At 42.4% G+C, this 18,180-nt stretch overlaps 1 pseudogene; it reads left to right on the forward strand.

Annotated features, from left to right (window-relative positions):
- The first annotated feature begins 1,266 nt into the window (after positions 1–1,266).
- The window catches only part of LOC148341907 (uncharacterized), a 58,906-nt pseudogene continuing 41,992 nt past the window's right edge, over positions 1,267–18,180 (forward strand).

Raw genomic sequence — 18,180 nt, forward strand, 5'->3', positions numbered from 1 at the left:
GGATTGATAAAAAGAATTGACCAAATCAACAGCAAGGATGTCAATAAGAACAACAAAGTGTTGCAGAGTGAAGGTAGTAAGAGTATAGTGAACAAATACTTTTCTGTCTTCAAAGGACAAGGGACGCTACCTTACACTTATAAAATACAGCTCAAGGAAGATGCTAAACCTGTAGTACATGCCCCCAGAAGAGTTCCAGCCCCTCTCAAGGATAGATTAAAAAAGGAACTGAATTACGTGTTTGCCTCGACCCCAAAGATCTGAATGAAAACATTAAAAAAGAAGTGACATGGCAGGTGCTAAGTATTTTAGCAAATTAGATGCATCGCATGGATTTTGGTATTAATAACTGTGTTTGGTTTGCTTTTGTGAATAAAGATTTTACAAAAAACGTATGAGTAAATATTTGTCATCTTATAAATATTTGCACAACAGAGTACTGAGTTTCGAGATCCTCACTATTATATTTCTCAAAATTATATTTCTTAGCAATTTAGCTTAGTTAAGGGATATTTTATTGACAATCTAACATCAATATACAAAGACAGAAAAAAATTTGGTGGTGGGGGGGCGAATCTTTTTCTTCTGGGTAGGGGCGGGTGTGAAATAATTGAGAGGCACTGCTAGTATATGCAGACATTATATTCATACAATCTTGCAGCCCGAGTGAACCGCAGCATCGGTCAGAGAATCGTAAACGTCCCACTGCTGGAGCAGCAGAGGCTTCTCGGGGCATAGGCGGAAGTGACGCGGGAGTTGACGCAGCAATGTGGCGTGAATTTAGTTATTTTGTGAATATTTTTAATCAACCGTGTTGAGTGTTATTGTATGACTGTTTGTTACTGTAATGTGCTTATTTGCCACAAGGGGTGCTGTCGCTAACAGACGATGCCATGTTAGGCAGGTGTTCAAGCCTTATTTCTCTCTCTCTGCTTTTGGCTCTGGAGAAGAGCAGTTCGTGTGTGTTGCTGAAATAAACTACGCCAGTTGGCTAACGAGAGAAGTTGTCTACATATCAGAATTATTCTTCTGCTGCGACTGGGCATCAAGGTATAATCCTATGATGCCACATGACCATGGATTTTATGAGGTTATGGGCCCAGAGTCGCGAGAATAGATTCTGAATGCAATAACGAAGTGCACGTTAGCACGGTGAAGCAACGGTAGCGAGTTAGCTGCAAGGTAAAGCTAGTTTAGCGGCGGGAGTACCGCGGGAAGCTAAAGCTAGGCTAACGGACAGTAAAGCGGAGCTACGAACACACAGCCATGGCGAACAGAAGCAAAAGCAAGTGGCCCACCTTCGATGGGAGAGCAGATGAGTACGAGCTCTGGGAAGAGAGGATGTTGTGCTGTATGCACGGAGTGGGTTTGAAAGAGACGATTTTGAAAGAGCCGACCGGCCCGCTGACAGAGGAAGCCAGGGCCCAGGACGACAAGCTGAATGCCGACGCATATTGTGCGCTGGCACCACTCCTCGACAACACAAGTTTAGGACTCATATTCAGAGACACAAAAGACAAGGGCCGGGAAAGTCTCAGAGTGTTGCGAGAACACTATATCGGCAAAGGTAGGCCCCGCATCGTCTCCCTATACATTACGATGACGGCGCTGAAGAAAGCGGACACAGAGACTGTGACTGAATATATCATCAGAGCTGAACAGATTATCACGGCACTGAGACGCGCGGGTGAAGCGCCGAGCGAAGGGTTGATGATGGCAATGATTATGAGAGGGCTACCGGAAAAATATAAGCCGTTCACGTTAATGGTGACGCACGGCTCAACGGACGTTTCGCTGGGGGAGTTCAAGGCCAAATTACGGAACTTCGAGGCAGCGGAAGACACAGGATCGCTCGCCGAGGAGGCGGAAGAGAGATTGATGAAAGCACGGGCGGCGCAAAAGAAGAAAAGCGGACCGCCGACGGGGCTGGCGTGTTGGCGATGCGGCGAAAGGGGTCACCGTAAAGATGACTGCTCAAAGACTGTTTGGTGTAGTTTCTGTAAACACACGGGACACGCGGACAAAGCATGCCGGAAGAAGCGCGGACAAAGCGCTCGGTACGCGTGCGTCCAAGATGGCGGAGAAGATGACGGCGGTGGCAGCCATGAAATGCAACATGATGACGCCAGCAGAGCAACTGGAGGTGAGGATTACTCCTTCAGGATGGAGACTGAGGATACCAGCTGGACAACACAGCAATTACAACGAACGGTACTGATTGTGGACACAAGTGCATCGTCCCACATTATGAATGACAAAAGACGGTTTAAGAACTTTGTGAGTGATTTCAGGCCGGAGAAACACAGCATGGAACTAGCAGATGGAAAACGTGTTTTTGGGCTGGCACGAGGCAAGGGAGATGCACAGGTATGTTTAATCGACAGTAAGGGGCGTCGGTGTAAAGTCGCGTTAAAGAACGCCCTATACATCCCATCCTTCCCTCAAGAACTGTTTTCTGTGAAGTCAGCTACGGCTAACGGTGCCGAAGTGTTCTTCAAGGAAGGTGAAGACGTTCTTACGGCACCTGATGGGACAACATTTGACATTTATGTGCATAACAGAATGTACTACTTGAAAACAGCGTGTGATGAAAACGATGTGTTGTAAAGTCAGCCATGATATTCAGACATGGCACGAGATAATGGGGCACTGCAACTATGAGGATATATTGAAATTGCAAAATGTAACAGTTGGCATGCACATTAGTGGTGCGAAACACAAGCCTGTTAAAGAATTAGAAATCCCTTGTGTGTGTGATGTATGCATAAAAGGGAAGTTCACCCAAACGAGAAACCGAACTCCAACTGACAAGGTAAAGACACCGCTAGAACTGGTGAACACAGATTTAGCTGGTCCGATAAGCAACAAATCCATTGATGGTTTTAAGTATGTGCAATCTTTTACAGATGTGTATACAGGGGCTGTATTTGTTTATTTTTTGAAAGCAAAAAGTGATGCTCTTCAAGCTACAGAGAAGTTCTTATCTGATGTAGCACCTTACGGCACTGTGAAGTGCATACGGTCAGACAATGGAACAGAGTTCACAAACGGAGACTTTAAGACACTGCTACGAAAGAACAAGATTAGACATGAAACCTCCTGCCCTTATTCCCCACACCAGAATGGCGTAGCAGAGAGGGAATGGCCGACTCTTTTTGATATGGCCAGGTGTAAGCTTATTGACTGCAACTTACCAAAGAGCCTCTGGCACTATGCTGTTCAGGAGGCAGCATATACAAGAAATAGGTGTTTTAATAAGCATACTGGCACCACACCATACACAGCACTGACAGGGAAAATGTGTAACTTATCTAGGATGCACAAATTCGGGTCAATATGCTATGCCTATCAACAAGACAGGGGTAAACTAGACTCTAGATGCGAAAAAGGACATTTTGTGGGGCACGACAAAGGCAGTCCAGCCTTTCTAGTTTATTATCCCAGCGACAGAAAAGTACAAAAGCATAGACTGGTAAAGTTTGTCACCAGGACAACATGTGAAGACGAAACGCAGACATATGAGTTAGAACTGAAACCTAGAGTGAGTTGTGAAGTCAAAGACACCACACAATCAAGTGTGAGCACAGACATAAAAACTGGTGGTTCAAAACTACAGAAGGACGATGATGACAAGCACCCTAAAGGGACACCACAGGTCCCAAGCAGTGGGAGATATCCAACCCGAGAACGTAGACCACCGGGTTATCTAAAAGATTATAGTCAAGACAGCAGTGAGGAGGAGGACAGTACACTTGTGAGTATAGACTACTGCTACCGAGTAATGTGTAATATTCCCCAAAACTTTAAAGAGGCCATGACATCAACTGAGTCAGAAAGATGGAAGAAAGCAATGGATGAGGAGATGAAGTCCTTAGAGGACATTCAAACTTTTACTTTGACTAAATTGCCAGAAGGCCGGGAGACAGTGGGAGGAAAGTGGGTCTATTCAATCAAGGAAAACAGTGATGGACGTGAGATGTACAAGGCCAGGTTTGTGGCTAAGGGATATAGCCAGAGAGCAGGAATAGACTATGGCGAAACATTCTCACCGACAGCGAATCTGACTAGTGTACGGGTAGTAATGCAAAAGGCTGCCCAGGATGACTTAATCTTACACCAAATGGACGTAAAAACAGCATATTTGCACGCCCCCATTGATAGAGAAATATACATGGAACAACCTGAGGGTTATGAGAAAGGAAGAGATGGGCTAGTGAATAAGCTGGAGAAGTCCATTTACGGCCTAAAGCAATCTGGACGTAATTGGAATTTATTACTTCACAAATACCTAACCGAGAACAAATTCATCCAGAACCCAGCAGACCACTGTGTATACACAAAGGAGTCGAAAGTAGAAGGGAAAGTGATGATTGTTATCTGGGTGGATGACCTTATTATTGCAGCCAATAACACAAGTGGATTAGAACAAGTGAAGAGCATGCTCTCCATCAAGTTTAAAATGAAGGATCTAGGCAGATTAAAACATTTCCTTGGCATGGTCTTCAGCCAGTCGGAAGGCTGTGTATATATGTCACAAACAAAGTATGTGGAAAAGATCCTTACCCGATTTGACATGCAAATGTGTAGAACAAAAACTAGACTACACTGAAGATGCGCCTAGAATGACTGACGCGAAAATGTACAGAGAAGCGGTTGGCAGTCTCATATATTTGGTCACCGGCACACGCCCTGATCTATGTTTTGTGGTGAGCCGACTATCGCAACATTTTTTCTGAACCCACAGATGAGCACTGGATCACGGTCAAACATGTCTTGCGTTATCTCAGAGGTACAACCGACGGACAGCTCTGTTTCAGAAAGAGCAGTGAGGGTCTAGGCCTTCGAGCTTACAGTGATGCAGATTGGGCATCAGACGCTACTGACGGATGCAGTACCACGGGGTATTGTGTGAGTATGTGTGATGACAGTGCACTGGTCTCATGAAGGACCAAGAAACAACAAACAGTAGCACTATCTTAGTTTGAGGCAGAATACATGACTTTAGCCTTAACAATACAGCAGTGCATACATTTGGAACAACTATTGAAAGGTATTGATGACTATGTGTGCACGAAAACTGTCATTCATGAGGACAATCAAGGGGCTAGCGCACTTGTGAGGAACCCTGTATACAGGCAGAGGTGTAAATATGTGGTCATCAAATATCATTTCATTAGATCCATCATAAAAGATGAGAAGATGATACTTGTTTCCTGTTCCACAAATGACATGGCAGCAGATGTTATGACCAAGCATGTGACCAAATCTAAATTGAAAAAATTTACAGGGGTCATATTTGGCATGTAAATATTTGACATTCAAATGTCATGTTATTTGTTTTTCTTGATATATCTTTGTGAAAGTTGTACAGTTTACAAGTAGTTCATAAGTGGGAGTGTTGAGTGTTATTGTATGACTGCTTGTTTCTGTAATGTGCTTATTTGCCACTAGGGGTGCTGTCGCTGACAGATGATGTTAACATGCGATGTTCGGCAGGTGCTCACGCCTTATTTCTCTCTCTCTGCTTTTGGCTCTTGTGAGGAGCAGTTTGTGTGCGTTGCTGGAATAAACTACGCCACTTGGCAAAAGAGAGAAGTTGTCTGCATATCAGAATTATTCTTCTGCTGCGACTTGGCATTAAGGTATAATCCTAGTTTGCCACAAAACGGTGGATTTTATCAATGGCGAAACGGTTAATTCGTGCAGATTTATTAAGAGTCGCCCTTTGTTTTTCATTCATACAGAAGAAACGGACAATTTTAAAAAGATATTGTTGAAATGAGAAACAGAATGTGCTGTTCTAAAGATAAAGATAAATATGTCCTTTATTAGTCCCACAATGGGGAAATTTGATAATATGTTGGGTTTGTTTCTCTGAATATACTTTTTTTGTTGTTTATTATATTGTGTGTTGTTTCCAGCAGCCAATCACATCACAGCGAGGAATGTCCTGACTGACTTCCGGTTTTCACTCCGGTGTCGGTACTAGATGTGTTCGGGTTGTGGATGGGGTCCTTCGGAAGCCTGCTGATGACGTCAGGCGTTATAATATATTTATGTACTATATTTCTTTGACTGCATGTTTGTCACCCCTGTGTGTTCTGAGTTACTAAATAAAAACAATTACAAAATAATAAAGTATATTTACATCATACTCTGTGTGCCTGTCGAAGAAGTCACGTCAATTGAAAACTTGGAAATACTAGATTGAGAAATATTTCACACTATATGCAGACATTATATTCATACAATCTTGCAGCCCGAGTGAACCACAGCATTGTTGTAAATTCGGTCGGAGAAACGTAAACGTCCCACTGCTGGAGCAGCAGCGGCTTTTCGGGAAATAGGCGGAAGTGACGTCGGAGCTGACTCGTCAATGCGGCGTTAATTTAGTTATTTTGTAAAAACAAAAATATCAACCGAATTAAAATATTATATAAAATATATATTAAAATAGAACGGCCAGGGGTAAAAACAAACACAGAGGCAAAGAAATATATTTGGAAAATACGCGCTTAAAGCATGACGTCATAAGCAAGCGCGCAGCTTCCGAAGGTCTTCGACCACATCCACCGACCCGTCCACACCGGAACAAAAACACCCACCGCTAAATTCTTCTGATTTAGTGTGGAACTGACTGTAATTTTCACACAGGATGTCCAGTGCTACTCTAAAGGACTTCGACATAATTCATTAAGTCTTTGTGTCCCGATAACCTCATCTTCGCGCGTTGATGCTTTTCGGCGTAGTTAGCTTAGCTTGTTAGCTAGCTAGCCGCTAAGGAAAAGAGGCACATGACTCATCGCCGAGCAGAGATCGGAATTATTGGAATTATCATTTGAAAATGTGTGCGAGAACGACACCCAAGTGCAAAGAGGACCTTTGTGCAATAAAAGAAGAGAACGAGCAACATCTTCAACTGCTGGACGAAGTTTGCAAGCAGCCTCGTGTTGTGCCACTCAAAGCAGGTTTGTACACGAGTGGGTTGATCTGAATCAGAATGAATTGACCAAACCAAATCTGTGTTCATCTTTTGTGTCCTGCAGACGTTAGTGAAAAATATTTCTGTTCTGTGAAAGAGGAGCCAGACTTGACTCACATCAAAATGGAGGAGGAGGAGGAGATTAACCAGTCATCAGTAAACTTTGACCCGATAAAGACTGAAGATGAAAAAAAGGATGAGAATGAGGACAAAAGAGGGGCGGGGCCTCCAAGCAGCAGCTCAAGTCATCACGTGACAACAGAAGGTGATGAAGACCACTGGGGACCATCACAAGTACATAATGAGGACACATTATCAGACGATGATGATGATGATGATGATGGGCAAGCCAAAACTGAAAGGGCATGTCACACTGACTCATTAACCTCAAAGTTGTCTTTAAAACGGCACACAAGAAACCACGGTAAAGAAAAACCTCTATTTTGCTCAATTTGTGGCAAAATTTTCTCTCGAAAGTTTCATTTGACAATTCACACAAGAACACACAGTGGAGAAGCATCTTTTCGCTGCTCAGTTTGTAGCAAAAGCTTTTCTTTAAAGTCAAATTTAAAAACACATACACGATTTCACACTGGAGAAAAACCTTTTTCCTGCTCAGTTTGTGGTAAAAGCTTCTCTCAAAATTCAAGTTTAACAATCCACACAAGAACGCACAGTGGAGAAAAACCTTTTTCCTGCTCAGTTTGTGGAAAATGCTTCTCTGTAAAGTCAACGTTAACAAGCCACACAAGAACTCACAGTGGAGAAAAACCTTTTTCCTGCTCAGTTTGTGGCAAAAGCTTTTCTGGAAAGTCAAATTTAACAAGTCACATAAAAACACACACTGGAGAAAAAAACTTTTCCTGCTCAGTTTGTGGCAAAAGCTTTTCTGTAAAGTCAAATTTAACAAGTCACATAAAAATACACACTGGAGAAAAACATTTTTCCTGCTCAGTTTGTGGAAAATGCTTCTCTCAAAAGTCAAGTTTAACAGAACATATAAGAACGCACTGTGGAGAAAAAACCTTCGCCTGCTCAGTTTGTGGCAAAGGATTCTCTCTAAAATCAACTTTAACAAAACATAGAAGAATACACAGTGGAGAAAATCCTTTTTCCTGCTCAGTTTGCGGAAAAAGTTTCTCTCAAAAGTTAAGTTTAACATATCACACAAGAACACACAACGGAGAAAAACCTTTTTCCTGCTTAGTTTGTGGCAAAAGTTTCTCTGATAAGTCAAATTTAACAAAACACACAAGGACACATAGTGGAGAAAAACCTTTTTCATGCTCAGTTTGTGGCAAGAGTTTCTCTCAAAAGTCGCATTTAACGAGCCATACAAGAACACACAGTCGAGACAAGCCATTCAGTTGCAGCGTTTGTGCTAAAAAATTCTCCACTAAACATAGTACTGAGAGACACAATTGTGTTGGTGAAAAAAGCAGCGATGCTTGAAGCTTAAAAAATGACAAAAAAAACTGAAGGAACCGACTCTTTGTGGTAAGACGTGAATGTGATTTTCAATAAAATATGATGAAATTGAATTTTGCAAAGATCTTTTATTGACACAAAGCCAATGTGATCAGTGCCAGAATAACCATTGTCTCTGAGTGATGATGAGTTTTTTTGTGTGTTAACATCAATCATTATAAATGAAATTAATTGCCTTTGCCTAGAACAACATTTGTTAACGTTATGCTTTTCAGTTGTCTTTTTAATCGTAGTTAATGGAAAAGGTGTGAGAAGAAACGGTGCTTATGAAATCGTTGCCTTCCACAATCATCAATAAAATCACTTGTTCCACTTGCTCAACTGGCCATCATTACGCTGTGTGAAAAGGTGAAAAACAGAACTAGAAGTTGAACTATAAAAAGAACAAGAAAGAGAAACGCAAGTAGTCTCAGTTTCTCTCAAAGTTTTTGGAATGGCAGGAGTGTAGTCCAGCAAAAAGGCCACGATTCAGACTGATATCCAGATTTTCCTTTATTTCTCCTTTTCCTCTGACGGCGTTCGGAAATTCCGGAGCCCCTTAGGGGACATGGAAGAAAAAATAACAACAACAAATCTTTGCTTTCCCTTGCAAAGATTGCGTTCCCTCGCAAACGCAAAGTTGTTTTTTTTGAGTGAATGTTCGTTTATTTATTTTTTCAATACGTGTTTTTGTACTTCCGGGTCAGTTTGGCTTGCCTAGCCTCTGATGCGCGGCTGTTCGAGAGACGACAGTACGTCAGATGCGGCAATAATCTTAGAGGGGGACTGGAAACGTTTCTTGCGGTCAAGAGATGTCCCTCACGGTGACATTCTGCACATGAAAAGCAACAAGGTACATACAATTCACTCGAACGCACATGTCAAACTCAAGGCCCGGGGGCCAGATCTGGCCCGCAACCTCATTTTATGTGGCCCGCAAAGGGCAAATCATCTGCATCAACTTCCTGTTTCTATCATATTTTCTTCACTTTTAACAACACTGAGATATGAGATATTGCCATTTATTTGTTAGCAGTCCTCCCCTTTTAAAATAAATGGAAAAATTGTTGAACAATTACTTAGGAGCTTCTGATTTCAAAACTGGCTTTCCATTCAATTTATATGGGTTCACAGTCATACCGGCCCTCTGAGGGAAACCACAACTACGATGTGGCCCGTCCACAAAAATGAGTTTGACACCCCTGCTCTAACGAAATAACCTTAATAATAGCAATATGGGTCCCTACTGTTAATGTTTTTGCATAATACTAGCGTGCAAACTGTTTACCTTTTGAGTGGCAAGAAAAGTATTGCTGTTCTGTTTTCAATTTGTAGTTCATTTAAATCCTGTTATTGCATTCAAATTACTGTGAAGTGTAACGTTAAATATTTTTCTAAATGTTTTTTGTACAACGCAACTTTAGTTTTGTTATGAAGCAGCGTAGTTCGTACCCGGAAATGACGTCATCAAATCGGAAGTCGCGGAAGCAGGAAGTATAATAATAGATCACCAATAAGAGAGAAATGTGATGATAATGAAGTCCAATCGAGCACAATCTGCATACATCTTTTGCCTTTGGTAGCATCGTGGGTACGTACAAGTTTGTGTTATTAACATTGACTATGACTCTAACTATCCTGAGATTGCGCAACTCACCAGCACCACTGCACAGTCCATTATTGTGCACATGAAAGGGTTCTTTGCAAGACACGGAATTCTGCAGTGTGTTGTGAGTGACAACGGTCCGCAATTTGACTGTGGAGAATTTCAACAGTTTGCAAAGCAATATGGATTCACTTCAAGGCCTTTATACCCACAGGCAAATGGCCAGGCTGAGAAGGGAGTGCAAATAATCAAGAGACTGCTAAGGAAGGATGATGCATCTGATCCTTACCTTGCCCTATTGAGTTACAGAGCTGCACCTCTGGAGTGGGGAGCTTCTTCGCCTGCTGACCTACTCATGTGCCGTAAGCTTCGCACCACGCTTCCACAAATACCACAAGGACATGACAACAACATTTGGTTTGAAAAGAAGAGAATGCTCAAACTCAAACAGAAAATTGCATATGACAGAGCTACAAAACATCTGGAACCTCTTTCTGAGAAAGACACTGTAAGGATCGAGGGACCTCATTGGGACAGAAAAGTGACTGTCCTTATCAAAGCCGGACCGAGATCTTACATTGTGGAAACAAAGCATGGACAAAGAGTGAGGAGGAACAGGAGGAGTCTTCTGAAGGTTCCCGAGGACTGGAAGAAATCTTCTGATGCGGCTGAGGCTGCAAAGCAGGTGGATACATCGAAGGAGCACAGACCTCAACCACCAGCAATTTCTGGGATGACTGAACCTCTTCGAAGATCAACAAGAGTTAGACGACAACCGGACAGGCTGATTGAAAATGTTTAATGTTGTGTTATTGTTGCTAAAATTGTTGTAGAGCTGCTTGTTGTCATAAAAAAATGGATAGATATTGATAAGAAGTGAAAATAATTGATAACAAAACAAAATAATAAAAAGAATAATAATAATAATAATAAAATAATAATAATAAAAAAGGCATTGGCATTGTTTAACGTTTGAAAGGGAGATGTAATGATAGCAGTTATATCATTGGCCACTAGTTGGCAGTATTGCCCGATGTGTGTTTTGGTTACCAGACGAACAAGTGTGTCTGCACATAGACGACAATGCAAGTCAGTAAATAAAGAGACACAAGCTTGCAGCATCACGTTGCCTGCGTGACTTCTTAAGATAGAAGACGGAACATTACAGTAACCATTAAAAAAAACGTATAGTAACCATAAAATTATTTTTTTTTAAAAAACGTATCGTAAACATACTAAAGCTGTTGCTTTATGTTATTTACAAAGAATTTTTGTTTAAAATCCCCCTGGCTCTTCTTTTTGTGTTTTCTATATTATGTACGTATTAGTAGCTGACCTTCCCACAACTCCCTGGCAGAAGGTAGGCACTGATTTGTTTCATATAAGAGAACACTATCAGATTCCCAAGCATGAAGAAGTCCTGAGTGACATGGCAGGTGCTAAGTATTTCAAATTAGATGCATCGCATGGATTTTGGTATTAATAACTGTGTTTGGTTTGCTTCTGTGAATAAAGATTTAAAAAAAAAAACGTATTAGTAAATATTTATCATCTCATCAATATTTGCACAACAGAGTACTGAGTTTCGAGATCCTCACAATAATAATTCTCAAAATTATATTTCTTAGCAATTTAGCTTAGTTAAGGAATATTTTATTGACAATCTAACATCAATATACAAAGACAGAAAAAAATTGGTGGTGGGGGGGCGCGAATGTTTTTCTTCTTGGTAGGGGCGGGTGTGAAATAATTGAGAGGCATTGCTAGTATATGCAGACATTATATTCATACAATTTTCAGCCCGAGTGAAACACAGCATTGTTGCAAGTTCGGGAGGAGAAACTTAAACGTCCCACTGCTCTTGCAGCAGCGGCTTCTCGGGGCAAAGGCGGAAGGGACGTCAGAGTTTACGCGCCAATGTGGCGTTATTTTAGTTATTTGGTTAATTTTTTTTATCAACCGAATTAAAATATTATATAAAATATATATTAAAATAGAACAGACATGGGTAAAAACAAACACAGAGGCAAAGAAATATATTTGAAAAATACGTGCTTAATGCATGACGTCATTAGCAAGCGCGCAGCTTCCAAAGGACCTCAACCACATCCACCGACCCGTCCACACCGGAACAAAAACACCCACCGCTAAATTCTTCTGATTTAGTGTGGAACTGACTGTAAATTTCTTACAGGATGTCCAGTGCTACTCTAAAGGACTACGACATAATTCATTAAGTCTTTGTGTCCCGATAACCTCATCTTCGCGCGTTGATGCTTTTCGGCGTAGTTAGCTTAGCTTGTTAGCTAGCTAGCCGCTAACGAAAAGAGGCACATGACTCATCGCCAAGCAGAGATCAAGTGTGGATTTTTTGGAATTATCATTTGAAAATGTTTGCGAGAACGACACCCAAGTACAAAGAGGAACTTTGTGGAATAAAAGAAGAGAACGAGCAACATCTTCAACTGCTGGACGAAGTTTGCAACCACCCTCGTGTTGTGCTACACAAGGCAGGTTTGTACCCGTCTTACTCTCATTTGCTTTGGAAAGAACGACTTTCTATCGTTAAAAATATACATCACAACATTAAGTTTTGGGGGGAAATCGTTCAAGGTTATTGCCGTTTTATTTTTAAATATTGCCTTTTACTTGCCGGTTTGCTGAACATTTGTTTCTGCCAAATGAAATCAGTCCAGAAAATAAATGCCAAAGAATAACCATTAGTGGGGGGGTCAACTCCGTGTTTTTTTTTTCCAGTTTAAAATTTGAACTGATTATTTAACATTTTACTTATTCCGGTTTTTAAATGTTGTTAAAGAAATTAAGTTTGTCATGTCATCATGTTTCAAAACTATGCTGACAGATGTAGTGTATTTTTATTTCCACTGTTGGAGTTGAGCCACCGAGAAAATGAGAAACATTTAGTGAATGAATCTTAAAAGCCAAACTTACTCCAATGCGTGTTCGTTTTTTGTACTCAAGAAGAATAGGGTCAAATAAAGACTCAACAACAACTGATTAGAGTTCCGATATTTTAGTTTCTTTGATTTCTGGAGTTCAGGAAATAGTACAAATACAGATATCTGGGCGGCTTTTTCTTAATCTGACGAGAAACTGTACTCAGACGAGTACTATCGAAAAATGGCGCGCTGATCTCAGCCCAGCCTCACATTTTCTAGGAGGTTTTTTATGTCAAGGGTCATGTAGGTTGAATCGGTCGTCCTTGCTCCTTCTCCCGTCCACGTTCCACGTCCAAGGCTGACCTTCTCAGGCAGGCGGCAGTCTCTCCGTCTCTCCTGCTCACATTCCCCTGTAATCTCGTCAGTGTACAGATTGTGTGGTGTATGTTTTCCCAGATCAAATTGTGTGTTTTTGGGTGTTCTTGATAGCGTCCCTGTGACGTCCTCCCCGGCCCAACTTGATATGTTTCTATCTTCTATGGCCTATGTGGAGAATGTGTTTTATTGTATTTGTCCATGAAGTGCTATCTGGTTTGTCATCAGTTTGACCTGAGCAGACTGAATCTGTTTGTTCTGAATGAGAGTGTGGGTCATGAAAATACAATGTGTGCAATTTTGAGGTCTTACATTTCAACTAAGTCATATAAATTTAGCATATGAATGCATCAGTAAACACCATGACTACAATCCCAGTCAATCTTATCGATGCACTGCACTTCTACATTCATTTGATAAATGGTTTTTGTTTAATCAATGTCGAACATATTCAGTAAATATGAACCTGCTAAATTAAATAATTGACCTTCTGTCCCGTAAGTGTTTAAAATAATGCCAGCAATCGTAATACAAACCTTCAATATTCATGTCCGGTGTGGCCATTCCCTATAAGAAGGGAAGGCCAGAGAAGAGGGGACACCTTTCCCTTTTTGCTTTTTGGGGAGACTTCTTTTGACATCAGCATGGGACGAGAATAAAATCTCTTTCCAACCAAAATGGCTGTGTCAGAGAATTTTTTTCCATCACCAATTCTGCCATGCTCGGCGACCTGTCCGGAGGGAAGCTGAGCCAGACCCACACATCAACAACAAAATATACCACATTTTTGGCGTCACAAAGAGGATTCTTGCTCCATTGAGGGTCTCAGGGTGCTGGGGCGCAGGCGTTCAACAGCCGGCCGGCTGAACTTTAGGTGAGATGCTTTTACTCACAATGGGTGTTGTGCGCCTGTGTCCAAGCGGTCGGGGCTTTTGGGGTCGTGAAAGAAAGCTTGTGCGTGTGGGTCTGCTGGCTGGTTGGTCATGGAAAATGTCCCTGTGTTAGTTTCAATTATAGTTTTAACAAGAGGCCAATATCATGACTGATTAAGACATTAAAAGATGTCAAAATAACCGCACTGTGAAAGAACATACGAAAATGTATTAAAAAATAAATAAATAAATGAAAAAAAATAATGATAGGAACTATGTAAATGGGGACTAGCGCGGGAGAAATGTGCAGAAGATTAAGAAAAGAAAGGTCTAGTGGTTAAAGAGATGAGAACTAAGAAGTGTAAAACTATAGCTATAGACAACATAGTCGTGAATAAGTTCAGTTTGAGCACAGACCCTGGCCAGGGTGTAAATTTTAGCAGGAAAATTATGAGCTGATAATAGAAATAATGAAGAGAAGCACACTTCCACATATCGTATTGGGCACTTTGTGGCATGGAACACAGTAAGGATCGAGGCGTACCGTTGTGTGGAGGGCCTGGGGCTGAGCCGACAGTTTCGCTGGTACGTAGCAAGAGATACGCTGTTCAGATACGTACCCTATGATTACTCGTGTTCTGGTCGGATAATTCTGTCAGGGTCTTGCCAGCGAAACGCTGGGAAGAAGGTGGCAGGACTCTCCAAACGCGGACACAGGAAAATCAGTTTAACAAAGAGTGTTTATTGATTCACAATAGTGGAAGTCCAATCATCAATTAAGGCAAATATATCTATCTTAGCATTACATCCGTCGATAAATCAGGAGAAAACACAAAGCGCTGGCGGAGAAAAGCTAACACCAGGAAGGAGATAAACGACGGAACGAAAAGCGCTTGCACCGGCAAGGAAAAGGAAAAACGATCAACATAAATAGCTTGCCAAAAGGGCAAGAGGGAAAACCAATTGGAGAAAACGAGGAACAAAAAGAGACAGGGCAATAGCTGGCAAAACGTGGAACACAAAGAGATCGCAAGAGCAAAAATGCATGAACAAGAGAACAATCGATACCAGGGTCATGAACGTGAGCAGTGCAGGAAAATTATCAGACGCCGGGCAGTCAGTGTAGGTGGCTTAAATAGTGTGTGTAATTAGTCAGTGGATGGATGTCAGGTGCGGCGCCGGTGGGCTGGGCTCCCGCTCGTGATGACGCGGGCGGAGTCGGTCGGAGGAGGAGACGCCCCTGCTCAGCTGAGAAACATAAACAAAAGTGCACATGGCAGGGAGGTGACGAAAACAACAACAAAACAGGCGTGACCGGCACGGGTCACGACAACCGGGGGAAGCAGTTAATCCAGCAGCCGACGCATGCAGCTCCCATTGCGTCTGCTCTTTCCGTTTACGCTGCTCCTGGGCCAGGTTCTGGTGGCGCAGTGCCACAGCAGGCTTGTTGTCCGTACCGGCCGGTCAACAAGGTCACGTAACAGAAGTAGGGGTGGTTATAGACATGGGTTGTGAGTGGGACGTGCTCTTGCTGTGGGATGTGGGGTCACTGGGTGATGAGCGGTCCAAACCGAGCCACTTCCTGAAATGTACCATCCTGTGGTCCAGCGCCATGCCTGTCACGAAGAGCTCCACTAGCACGAGGGCGCCACCGCTACCCCCTCCTCCGACAACGCTTCGATGGCTTCCAAATGTGCAGTTGACCCCCAACCCGACTGGGACCCCATTCCACGATAGGGGTGCCCGCGGAGCCTCAGCATTCAACGACCGGCAGGTCTTGGCATTCCGGTGACGATTGATGGACAACAGTTTTTGATGGTGGAACAAGATATTCCACGCTTTGCAAGCTTCTTCTGCATATCCCAATGAGCAACAACACTGTCACGTTTGTGGGACTCTTGAGATTGGCCGAGTCACTGCCATGGACCGAACCCGCACCTGTGAAACAAACACTGGAATTCGAGTGGGACTGAATTTCCAGAAGGGACTGAATTTGACTGTGCACATCCGGCGGGGGAAGCATATGTTGTCCTCCGTTCCAGTCGACTGGGCACCTCTGAGACCAGGGTCTCCATCCTCCCGCGGGTGGTACGTCCTGTTCCTGCTCTGGTCTGCGTGGTGTAGCCGCCTCCACCCCTCCAAACCACCAATTGGTCCTTTGCATTGAACACTGAGTTCTGATGATTTGGTTTGTCAGGATACATTCACCCAATTTCGAGGGTCAGAAGTGCATCTTGCTTTTGGATTATGTATTTGTGATGTCTACCGGTGCTGCCTCGCATGTGTGCCTTGCCCCAGAGCAGAGGAAACGGTATGGATTGTCTCTGTTCGCTGAGCCACAAATCACATTCACTATCGGTGCGCATCATCATACTAAAGATTTCGGCCCATTGGTGAAGACGGTTGGCAGGGTTAATTTTTGATGTCGAATACTCCGTCACAAGAAGGGTGTGGTGTTTCAGCACCCATGACGAATTCCTCTGTTATGGAACATTTTCCGAATTTCTTGACAGTATGGTAGACAGTGAATGGGTCACTCTGAAGCGAAATCTCTGTTTGCGTCTCTGCCAGAGGGGTTGTGGACCCGGGGTCTCACTGACGTTGTGCTCTGCTCCACAGCTTCTCCAATTTGTTTTTGCTATATCTGAGCCTCCCCCATTTGACAGAGTTAATGCCGGTACAACCTGGCGGACTGCTCCTCGCAAGTGACATAGACAATCTTGGCTTGTCTCGTTTTTGACAAAAACTCTGACATATCTTGTTCAAGCAATTCCATATGGAATGATTCGACCTGACTCTAAAAAATGTGCACACTACGGCAAAAAGATCAATGGCGGTTGATGTATTTTAGTGGATAAAGCACAAAGGATTAAGTTTTTTTTCATAAATCAAGTACGTATTGGTCTTATTTTTGAAACTTTTACTGGCTCGGTCAATGAACCTCGGGTGGCCCTGCACTGTTTTGTGCACATGTGCATCGTTTCACCCCAATCCAAGCAATTAAAATACATTTAATGCATCCATCCAGGGTTGCACGGATCTCATCAGTGAACAAGCGCATGCTGCAAGGAATGCATCTGCATCTTTGTCTTACTATGGGCTTAAAAAGGGAGAACGTCACAACCCCCTTTTCTACCTACAAGTCCAGGAACATTTAGTTCCTGGTCATAAAGTTCCTGTGGCCCAGGTGGTTTGCATCACCCCCACAACTCATAGTTCCTGGTAATCTATCCAAATGACAATCATGATGTATCAGTGGAAGGTCTTGTGTTACTTTGTTACTCATTACTGACACCCTCTGGCTGTTATACATCATTGCGGTTACAAAATAATTCAGTGAACTCATAATATTTTGGTGTATCTTAGTCGAATTTGAATACATATTGGAGAACTTTAATATATGCAGTCATTATTCAAATATGTCAACACGAAAGTCAGAGTGAAAGTGTTGTTGCTTAATGCTTATGTGTAAGAACTTTTACTCTTCAAACATAATCTTGTTTTAAAATTTATTTAGAAACAGAAATTTTATAAAAATAAAAAGGGTAATGTCAGAACGTACTAGCAGGATAAATGTCATTTTGGGTAAAAAAAACAAAAAAACAAACGTTACTCATGCAATAAATAGCGACTCTGATTCCAGGCCCCCTTTAATTCTTTTAGGGATGCAGGTTATCATGAAAGCAAAAAGTACCCACGATGAAACTATTTATACATGCAAAAAGAAATACTTGAAAACGTATTTCGCTTGAAGGATTCCTATTTTATCAATGACATTAGGTTGCGATGGCCCCCAGTGGCCCCCCATTAATAAGTTAGGGTCCCACAACAGGTGTTCCATCAGACGCACACAATAGCCTGTGTGTGCTGACTTCAGCTCGCTTCCAGAAACGTCTGGGACGATGTCAGGAATGAAATAGGGCATCAGCCGCAACGTGCTTCCTTTTTAATTGCTCGTTTATCACTGTTGTGCTGCTA

Source organism: Idiotropiscis lumnitzeri, chromosome 2, assembly GCF_059441095.1.
Source record: "Idiotropiscis lumnitzeri isolate Australia: NSW breed Sydney's pygmy pipehorse chromosome 2, RoL_Ilum_1.0, whole genome shotgun sequence".
Lineage (NCBI taxonomy): Eukaryota > Metazoa > Chordata > Actinopteri > Syngnathiformes > Syngnathidae > Idiotropiscis > Idiotropiscis lumnitzeri.